This window comes from Terrapene carolina, unplaced genomic scaffold (genome assembly GCF_002925995.2).
Source record: "Terrapene carolina triunguis isolate 2854851 unplaced genomic scaffold, T_m_triunguis-2.0 Scaffold67, whole genome shotgun sequence".
Lineage (NCBI taxonomy): Eukaryota > Metazoa > Chordata > Testudines > Emydidae > Terrapene > Terrapene triunguis.
This window is the reverse complement of record NW_020664418.1, coordinates 9,803,021-9,814,334: the sequence shown is the minus strand read 5'-3', so window position 1 is coordinate 9,814,334 and position 11,314 is coordinate 9,803,021.

Sequence of the window (11,314 nt, the reverse complement as noted above, 5' to 3'; positions counted from 1 at the left end):
CATGCTAAGGTAAGCAAGTCAAATCCCCATGCTCCAGGGCTTAGAATGTAGCCACTCCCAGAAGCAGAAATGAGCAGCCAATTGCCTAATTAGGGGCACAATCGCTCCCACCCAATGAAAACCCACAGAACGGGGCCAGGAGAACTCTATAAGCTTCCAATGCGGGAGTTTTCCTAGCTAGTTATGGAGGTTGAACTCCCCCCTTCTGATATGGCACAGGCAGGGGGCTTGGGTCCAGAACCTACAGATCCCCTGAGACCTATGGGAGACCAGGGTCAACTTCATGGAGATTCTGTCTCTCCACACCAGCCCCAGGAGCCCTCTCCTTCCCCTCTGGGCCCCTGGGAGCATGGATTCATTGGAGCCATACTGCCAAGGACTGCCCTATCTGTGGCTTCTCCTGGAAACCCTTCTAGCCCCCAGCATGGAGGAGGCTCCTCAGAACAGTCCATGCAGCCTATGGCTATAGTCCCGACTGGGAGCTATGGGGGAATGAATGTCTTCCCTGACTGTCCCCCTGCCCCTCACCATCTTCCATGCACTGGACCCTCTCCATCCCTCCAAGGGCTACTAGAGGGAGGTGGCACCATGAAGGTGGCTGGCCTCACTCTCTCAGCAAGGGAAGGGTAAGTCCCTTCCATACCTGGCTCAAAATCTGCAGCAGAACCTTCCAGGTCCCTTAGCCCTATGGCTGGGATTCTCAACAGAGTTCAAGGGAGTTGGGTGCCCAGCTCACATTCAGGGGTGCCTAATTCCCTTAGGATCTGTTGAGAATCCCTAGCCTATGGGTCTAATCCTGCAGACAGCAAGGAAGTCAGTGAGTTTAAATGTGTGGTGTTAGTACGCCAGGGTTTGTCATTATCTGTGGCTTGCATCTGCGAGTTCAGCATTACCACATCATGGATACACTGGAGCAAACTTTTGGAGGCGTTGGCTGAGGTTGGCCAGCCTGTGACGGGGGTGCAACACAGCTTGGTGTATTGAATTCTTGCCAAGTGGTACATTTCCTGCCAACAAAAGGGTTTGCCCCAGCCAAACGGCCTGGCTTGGCCTGTCGCTTTGAGTGCCACGAAGCTTTGCCACCATTCAATGAAGGCATGTCCCAGATTGGCCTCACCACAGCCACATTCCCGGGTATATTTGAAAGGGGTTTTACTGTGGTAGGAAGGGCGGGTCCATGGTTAGGACCCCAGCTGAGGACCCCGAAGACACAGGTTAGATTCCCCAGACCTTCTGTATGACTGTGGTTAAGTCACCCAGGCAACATCTCCCCTGCAATCAGCAGTGTGTCTGCAGCATGGGCAGATATAGCCATGTTAGCCTTGAGTGAGCTAAAAACACAGCAGCAGCAGCATGGCCACCCAGGACTATGCACTCGAGCAGCCAGCCCTCACTGCTGCTGTTACTCAAAGCTGGCTCTGGGTGCTACTCATTTTGCTACCACACCTCCAACTGCAGTGTAGGTGCTCCCCATCTGTACAAGGGGGAGAACAGCAGTGTCCTACCTCACAGCTGTGATGGCAGGATTGTGAGGGGCTCGGATATTTGGTAACAGGGGCCACAGAAGCATGTTAGCTAGATTAACTGCACAGGAAACTGGTGCTGCTATTTTTCCTCAGGGCAGCTGCAGCGTAGCCCACACCTCGTGCTCAGCCTTGCAGGTCTGGCTCACCCCAAGGATCAGCCTCAGGGACATCATTACCAACCCACTGTGTGCAAACTGTTTGAAAGTCCTTTGCAAACCCAAAGCCTGGAAGGCGGTGTCATTCTCCAAAATGCAGCAAACTCTTTTCTCAGGATTGCTATGTTCTAAAAGCGTCTTCGGCTTTGATATGGTATCAGCCAATGGCAGAGAACAAACAGGGTGTCCGGGAAGAGCAGGGTGATTGCTAATGGAATCACCAGGGCATATGCTAAAGCTCATGTGCACTTTAATTCCCTGGGAAGCAAACGGGGGCGGTTTGAACAGGCCCACACTCGGAGTCAGAAATAGCTTGGATCTGCTGGAGCTAAGGGGTTTATAGGGTTCAGTTACTAGTCTTTGATCTCTTCAGACCAGGTTTCAAACCTGATTTAGGTCACAAATGAAATGGCCTTCGTGGCTATTAGCCTGCATCATGCGATCGCCCCGCAGCTCAGTGGCAGCTGGCATTTTCTGCTCAACAGAAAGGCTGGACCAGAAGGGCTGGTGCAGGACCAAGAGGTGGCATCAGCAAAGCCTTGTAAGGCCCCCCATGGGGGGCAGCCCCAAAAGCTATAGGGCAGCACTGTTGCATTGGCAGGGTTGTATGTGAGGTGACCGGGGGCTGGATGAGCAGGGGCAGTGATAGGTCAGGAAGGAGGGGCACTGGCAGAGCTATGGAGGGGGCTCTGGAATGGAGTAGCAGGGAAGGATTCAGGTGCACAGGCAGAGCTGTGCATGAGTGGCCCGGGGTGGAATTACCAGGGCTGAGTGCACGGTGTCAGGCCTTGGGCACACGGGCAGAGCCGGATGGAGGAGCAGGCCCCAGGCATCCATGCCTGCACTGTGCCTGGTTCTGAGCCTCTAAGGGCACGTCTGCACTGCAACAACAGACCCCAGGCATGCCCCTGGCTGGCCTGGGTCAAACGACTCGAGCTCACGGGTCTCAGGCTGCAGGGGAGGGTCTCAGAGCCCGTGCTCCAGCCTGAGCTCCACGAGCCTGGGTCAATTGACCCAGGCTCTGCGACGCGGTGCCGCAGGGGTTTTATTGCCATGTAGACGTACCCTACTGAGGGGAGCTCTAAAGGGGGAAGCTATGGGCGTTTTACACGGTGCCAGCGTCAGCACTTGGGCTGGAATGGAGCCACTGGGCCCGAGGTGGGACTCGGGCAGTACAACGGAGACACGCACAGTAGTCGCTCCTCTCCGGGGCTCGTTAATGTGTTCATCTCGTTAGCATCCATGGCTGCTCGGCAAATCCCACGCGAGTTCAGCCAGTTCATCTGGCGCGGCCCAGTCTGTGCTCGGGGTGGTCTGGCCAAGGCCATGTTCTGCCAGGGTGTGGGCTCATCCCCAGACTGTGGTGGGTGCAGCGCGTCAGGCAGCAGAGGGTCTGATCCGTGGCCAGTCTGTCGGCACAAGCTCCACATCAGCCTCAAGCTGCTGCTCACTCCCCATGGCCCGTGGGCCTTTTCCAGGGGATCTCTGAAGCTGCTCCTGTCCATCACATGAAGCCTCCATCAGGGTAAGTCAGTGGTGCTTCCTGCTAGGGGCAGCTCATCCCAGGGCAATTTGGGGTGTCCAGATCAACTCCTCTCCATCCCAGCACCCTGGGCAGCTGCATCCCGTGGCCGCCTGTTTCTTTGGCTAAATTCAGCTGGGATCAAACTGGCGTGGAGTGAACCCTGCCTTGCAGTGACCTGGGGAGATGGGAGCAGCAGGGGAGAGGCAGACCCAGTGACCAGCCGGGGAAAGGAGAGAAAAGAGCTGAGATGCAGCATGGCTGGGAGAAGGCCCTGGCTGGGCAGCCTACAGGGAGTCCCTCCCATCTTGTCTCTTTAGGACCCTCTTAGCAGGGCTTCTCCAGGGACTAAGCTCAGGAGCTGCTGCAGGGAGGGTTCTCCATGGGGAGGCTGGGTTGGGAGGTGGATCTGGGAGGTGCCTACAAGACCAGCTCAGTCTAATGAGAGCCACTGGATGATGAGACTTTGGGTTAGAGTCAGGCCTGGGCTGCATTCATAGCAACCCCCTTAGTCTCCTGCTCTGGTCTCCAGGGCCAGCCCCCCCACCCCAGCCACCTTCTGCTACCCAGCATCCAGGGTAGAAACGAATCGCTAGGAATGGGCTCCTGGCAGTGGTGAACTGGGCCAGGATTCCCTCCACACAGGACCCTGACCCACACCATCTCCCTGCTGATCAGACCCCTCCCGATCCATTCTGCATGGAAGCAAAGGCCCCAGCGTTCTCGAGGCGAGGGAGCTGGGTGCCCTGCCAAGGCCCACATAGGAGTAGTGTTCTCTAGTGGTTAGCACCAGGGACTGGCATCCGGGACATCTGGGTTCTGTCCCCAGTTCTGCTACAGACTCACCATGTGACCCTGGGCCAATCCCTCCCCCTCTCTATGCCTCAGTTTCCCCATCTGTAGAATAGGGATGCTAATGCGAGGAGGCTAAACACATTACGGTTGGTTTGGTGCTTTGAGATCCTCACTGGTTGGTGCCAGGGACTGGGAAAGGATTAATTAAGCAGCAGGATGCAGGGATGAAATAGGCAGCCAGAGCCCCAGGGAATTTATGACATCTTAGACATGGTCCCATTCTAATCCAAAGCCCCCCAGCCACCTGTGAGCAGCAGCCATGTAATTTCCAATAGCCCCGGTTTAAAGGCTAAAGCCCTCAAATCCCAAATTGTGCTGCCCTGTCAGAGCAAGGGTTTATCGGTGGGTTACACAACCAGCAGAGGCACCTGGCTGGGCGGCGGGTGGCGGAGATCAGGGGCTGGTGGCAGCCGCGAAAGTGACAGTGTCAGCACTTGAAAGAATCAGCAGCCACATTTTAAAGGCTAACGCGCTCTGATCCCCTCGGCCCTCCACCCCCCCTTCCCTCACTGGGCCCAATCCTGCGCGGCACACAGAGCCCTCAGTCCCCATTTACGTGAATGGCAATTGGGGGCGCTCAGCACCTTGTAGGATTGGGCCCCATGTACATAAACCCAGTATGTCAAGCCCCTGGGAAGGAGCTCCTGGGATTTGCTTATGTAACCATCATATTTACAGCTCAGAGCCTGTTGTAAAGCAGTTTTGATGGACAGGAGGAATCTGGAGTCCAGCAGAATCCCTGCTGGCTGGGCTGCCATCCCCAGAGTAACGTCAGCCACGAGCTGGCGGGAGCACAGTCTATGGATGCACAAGGCCCCTTGCTCTTCGGAGCACTCTTTCCATGGCCCTCATTTGGATTCCATCCACTTCCTCTGCTCCCCAATTCCCACGGATCCTCCTTCCACCGCTAGGAACCATGAATAACAGGCATCACATTGCGCCCTTGGGATCCTGCTGTGAAGCCGGCATGGATAGCTGGGGAGGGGGGAGTTCTGTCTGGGGCAGGGGGTGTCTCCAGCTCTGCACAGCGCCCCTCACCTGGGCATATCCCAGTGACTCCTGCTGGTGCAGAGGGAGTCAGGCTGGTCGGGTGGGTTGACCGCCTGCAAAGGAGCCGGGAGACCTGTGGTCTTGACCCAGCTCTGCAGATAGCTGGGGTGGGACACTAGCACCTCTCTGTGTCTGTGTCCCCACCGGTGCCCGGGAGCAATGGTGCTCAGCCGTCTTTGTAAAGGGCTTGGAGGTCTCTGGGTGCTAAGAATTAATGCCGTAGATGTCCTGGCCCTGATTCTGCACAGGAAAGCAGGAACACGTGAGCAGAGACCCAGGATCTAAGAGCAGGAGAGACCATCTCTAACAGACTTTGACCTTCCCTCTGAGGCTCTCAAAGTGGCTGATAATCACTCAGGAGCTCAACCTCACGCAGTGAGACAGGCTGCCTATCATTAGCCCTGCTTTACAGATGGGAAAACTGAGGCACAGAGAGGGCAGCAACTTGCCCAAGGTTCCATGGCCCATTTAAAGCAGCACCTCTAAGGAGACAATCTCCTATTTTACACAGGAAGTTCCTGCATGCTGAGAGCCGGCTCTGCTTTACGTTCTCAGTGGATATGGCTACTCCAACACCCTGATGCAAACAGGCGAACGCTTTCAACTGTGAAGACAATGACTGGTTTTAAAAACGTTAGAAACCAAGGGCCAGAGCCTCAGCTGATGGAAGCCAGTGAAGCTCCGGTGGGATCTGGCCTGGAGACTCAGTCTCTAGCAGTCACTGATCTTTACTCTGTGCACTTCCACCTAGAATGCCCCAGTCCCATAGCTCTCAATAGAGTCTGCCGTGACGGGGACTTTTGCTTTAGTTCTGTGTATTTAGGGTGCTCCCTTATTCACCTTTGTGCAAAGTGTGCTAAGAGACTGAGACTGATTCTCTCTCCTGCACAGTGCAGGAAGTTTGGCACTGGGGCCTGGTAATGGGATATATAGCTCTGATGCCCAGATTTAGGCTCCGAACTCCTGCAGATTTCAATGGAAGTTAGGAGCCTAAATACCTCTGTGGGTCTGCGCCTGAGTCACTGATTCAAATCCAGCCCAGGTAAGCAGCGACTGACTGACTGGTGTACGTGAGGTGAGTCTCGGTCACATTGCTGGTGGACAGGCATATACAGATCAAACCACCATCTCCTCTGTCGGTGGCGGAGAACTGGCTGGGTCTTGGAGAATGAACCAATACCCTCTACGTGAGCACTGCAGGGCTCAGGGGCACACAGTCATGGACACAGTATACATCCATTACTACTCGCAGGGCAGCGTGAGCAACTCATCCTCTGTGCCTAACTGGTGACCTTGAGTCTCCAGGGCTGTCAATCAATCTATCAGCCCGTCACCAGTGCTCAAAACAGGCGAAAGACCTTAGTAATCGCAGTCCTTTGTACGTGCAGAGCATCTTCTACCTGAGACTCTGACAGTCATTGACTGCTCCTAACAGTATCCCTGAGAGGGGGGGAAGAATTAGGCTAATTTTTCAGATGGGGAAACTGAGGCACAGAGCAATTAAAGCGACTTGCCCAAAGGCAGGCAGTGAGTCCATGGCAGAATAGGGCTTAGAACCCAGGAGTCCTGACTGCCACTGCTGAGTTCCAATCACTAGGCCAGAGGTTCTCAAACTGTGGTCCGCAGACCACCAGTGGTCCACGAGCTCCATTCAGGTGGTCTGCGGATAGTTTCCGCTAAGGTGTGCGCCTGGGCAGCCGCACACGAGAGAATCTCACCTACCTAATTAGTGGAGCCACACAGGCGTGGTTCCACTAATTAGGTGCCTGGACCCTGGAGAAGACACACATGTAAGGTGAGGTGGTGGCCTTGAGGGGAATAGGAGGTAGGTGGGATGGGGCAGTGGGTGAGAAGAGGGGGTGGGGGATGTGCAGGGGCTGCAGCAGCCAGAAAAAGAAGTGACTTTCCCCAGATTCAGGGCTGTGGCTGCTGGGGAGAGATGGCCCTTCTTCCCAGCCTCAGTTCTGTGACTGCTGTCGCGAGGGAGAGACCTTCCTCCTTCCCAGCCTCAGCTCTGTGACTGCTGTCGCAAGGGAGAGACCTCCCTCCTTCCCAGCCCCAGCTTTGGGGCTGCCGTGGTGCGGGAAAGAGGGCACATCCATCGCATTAGAAAGGTAAGACTACTGATATTAAAATATGAGTTGTGTGGTTTTATTTGTAGAACAAACAAACATTTATTATTATGGGTTTTTTATACAGCGCTTTTATCCAAAGCCCTTTACAATAGTTAGCTAACAGTAAAAACAACATTTGTAAAGATCATTAAGTGGTCCACCGAGACCCTCAGCAATTTTCAAGTGGTCCACACAAAAAAAAAAGTTTGAAAACCACTGCACTAGGCCACACTCCTTTTCTGGGGTCCAAATGAAGCAAATATGTCCAGTCCTCGTTCTCTGGATCTCACCGAGCTCTCAGGACCCTTCTCTTCAACACTCCCTTTTAGAGAACGAGAATGGAGATGGGGTCGGAGTCCAGGTCAGTATTTCAAATCAGTTTCACAGCATGGGATTTCCCTGGCATAGTTAGTGGCAGGTGGGCTCCTTCTAACCCCCCTGCAAGCCCCATGGGCTCTTACCATCTCCAAGCCTTGTGCTCTGTGGCAGGTATGTGAGAATGTGCTCTGTCCTCCGTGATCTCCCTGAGTCTAATCAGCAAGAGGCTTTATGGACAACATAATATCTTCAGCTCAGGACAATGGGAGCATTCAGCCCCTACGCTGAGAACAAAGGGGAGAGGGCAAGGGAATGACAGAGAGAGCAAGATCTCCAATACAGATCTAACAGTGAGCCCATCGTCATTCCAGGAGACCCAGGCAGGTCATAGTCATTTCTGGTCTAGCTGGTGTCATTGGCACAGCCCTATTGATTTCATTAGGATCTGGCGAGGATCTGGCTCTCCATTAAAACAGGACTGATCCAGTCTCTCTCTCAACGTTCTAGTTTCTTCCACTTCTACCACGATGCCAACAAGAAACCAACTAGCCAGCTGATCAAGGGAAGACTCTGAGAACTTGGGGATGCACATAAAACAATTCATTGTGCTATCAAACCATTCCATTATTCACCCCAAACAACTTTTCTTCTCATGTGTTACACCCCTGCCCCCTTCCCTGTATCTCTTTGCTGTGTCACTTGGGTTGTAAGCTCTCTGGGACAGAGGCTGCGCCTTCCTTATGTTTGGAAAGTGCCACACGGTGACCATGACCTGCAACAAAGAATATATCATCCTCAAAGGAGAATGGGTAAATACTTCGCAGCCTGTGTGCTGCTAGGAGCAGCCTCTGCCTGGATCGGGATGGTGCACTGCATGGTGGGAGCTGTAGTCTCAATCTCCATATTAAAGAGGAAGGTGGCTCCAGCTAGGTCCACTTTATGCCAGTTAACAGGGTGCTGGCAAGTTGATTGGGTACCGAGGGGGTAAGTCCCACCCCTGGAGGTCATGACCCCTGCAGTGTGAAACCTAAAAGTAGAAAGGGAAAGTCCATAAAGGATTCATGTACCACATGTGCTAGGTGCAATTAACAGGCCCATGGAAATACCATGGAACAAACCAACAGTGGGGGCTGGAGTGCCCTGGGTGAGCCAGGGGCTGGGAACAGACTCTGGAGGTGGTGTTCGGGGATGGGGTTGGGTGGCCTAAAGGCTGGTATACAGAGAAAGCCGTCCCTAAGGGACTGAGCCACAATTCATTGGATTGGCTGGGCTTTGGATCAGGCCCTTAGCTCTTGAGACAAGCTGCGGAGTGGCACAGGGGCAAGAAGAAGAGTTGCTCACTCCCCATAAGCGGGGGCGTGGGGGGGAGATTTGAGAACAACATCTAGTGTGCATGGAAGGGGCTGGCTGTGGAGATCACGCTTCCATATGGATCCACAGACCAGGTACAGCACAGCGGCCTCTGAGGTGTTTCAGTGCTGACCCAGCTCTTGGGGTGAGAGGGGAATCCAGTCTCCATGGCCCAGTCAGTGCCCATGCTCTGCTCAGACTCACAGCAATGCTGGTCGCATGCTAGCTGTGATGTGGGGTCGGGACTAGCCAACCCTGTCATCCTATGGGAATAACTCACTCCCACCCTGGGGCAGCCCCCTAGCAGCCCCCGACTCCTTTACCAGTCTCCTGAGCCATCCAGAACCCCAAGCTTTCAAACTGGTACGCAAAATGATGAATGTTTACATGCTGCCCTCTGCTTCTGACTTCACCGCCAGCATTCCCACCCAATGGGAACAGATATCCATCAGTAGCACGTGTACTCCTTAGCACCTCGAGCCCATCCAGAGACCATGGCCTCATTGCTCTAGGTGCTGGACATGAGAGGTGGGCCCTGCTCTGAAGAGCCTACAGGCTAAGGCAGAGGTGGGCAAACTACAGCCCGCAGGCCAGATTTGGCCCGTGAGCCATTTTAAGCCAGCCCGCGAGCTCCCGCTGGGGAGCAGGGTTGGGGGCTGCACCACATGGCTCAGCCCTGCTCCGGTGCTCTGGCCAGGGCACTGAGTCGGGGGGCCACACCACACAGCTCCCAGAAGCCGCAGCATGGCCCCGCTCTGGCTTCTACGCGTTCCAATGGCCCCCTCTGGCACTCCAATGGGAGCTGCAGGGTGGTGCGTGCAGATGGGGCAGTGTGCGGAGCCACCTGGCCGCACCTCCACGTAGGAGCCGGAGAAGGGACATGCCACTGCTTCCGGGACCCGCTTGAGGTAAGCACCGCTCGGAGCCTGCACCCCTGAGCCTCTCCCCACGCCCCAATCCCCTGCCTCAGCCCTGATCCCCGTCTCCAAACCCCTCGATCCCAGCCCAGTGTACCCTCCTACATCCCAAACTCCTCATCCCCAGCCCCACCCCAGAGCCCACATCCCCAACCAGAGCCCTCACCCTCCCCCCAACCCAAACCCCAATTTTGTGAACATTCATGGCCCCCCATACAATTTCTATTCCCCGATGTGGCCCTCGGGCCAAAAAGTTTGCCCACCCCTGGGCTAAGGAGAGAAGAAAGACAAAGGGTGCGAGGGGAAACAGAGGCACAGAGTAAGCCAGTGGCAGAGCCAAGAATAGAAGCCAGGTCTCCCAATTCCTACCCACTGCCCTCCCCCCAGGCCACATTTCCAGTCTCTGCCAAGCCCACACCCAGCTAGTGTGACACATGATGCCAATGGCAGGAGGCTCAACTGTGCTCAGTTAATATAATAGTGAACACCTCACGGTAAGCGTGTGCCACCCTGGAACGCTGATTGCTGCTCAGCATGCCATAGAGAAGAGACCTCTTAGCAGCCCATCTCCTAAAATAACCCCTATTTCCAGGGGCTCCATTCATTTCCTTCACATTGCCTCACCTGACGGCTCCTCACCTGGGGAAGAAAGTTATGGGACTAGCCAGGGAGAGGAATGACTGTGGGGCAGCTGCTGGAATGCAAGGAGTCCCACCAGTGACTCCATCCTGGCCTGCAGGCCCATGCTAGCTGGGAGAGGCCGGGCAGTCGCTGTGCTAGCTCACCCTTGCTGAGAACACCTTTTAAGGACTCTGTGAAATCAGTGTTGTGTGGTGGGCTCAGGCCCATGGGAAATTCTGCTTGGACCCACCGCCCAAATCCACTGAATTTGGAACGACAGCTGGCCGAGGGGCTTCAACTAAATGTTTTTTCCTCAGAAAATGCCAGTTTGTTGAAACTGAAGGTGTTCGTGGGAAGGGGTCAGTTGTTTGTCACGAAAACATCTTGGAAAAAGCACATTGACCAGGGGAAAAGAGGCACCCGGTTTATGGGTTATTCTGTCACATTCAACTCCCCACAACCCATCCCCCTTGCCAATGCCCAGCTTCCGTTCTTGTGTCCAGACATCCTGTTCCCCAACACTCAATCCCCTCTCCGCAGCAGGGAGCAGACATGGGACTCCAGGAGGGAGTGAAATGAAAGGAGGACGGTGGCTTTGCAGACTAGTTCTGGAAGGGCCTCCTATGCACGATGTGGCTGCGGAGAAGAAAGACCAGAGATGGTTGTGTGAACGCGCACGTGGAGGTAAGAGTGTGTCGGAGATTGTATGTGCATGAGCATGTGTGAGACTGTGTGAACGTGTCCGTGTGTACATGTATGTGAGACTGTGCATGTGTAAAGTGTGAGAGTGAGATTGTGAGTGAATGTGTGTATGTGTGTGTGACTTTGTTCGAGCAGGGGTGTGTGTGTGTGTGTGTGTGTGTGTGTGTGTGTGTGTGTGTGTGTG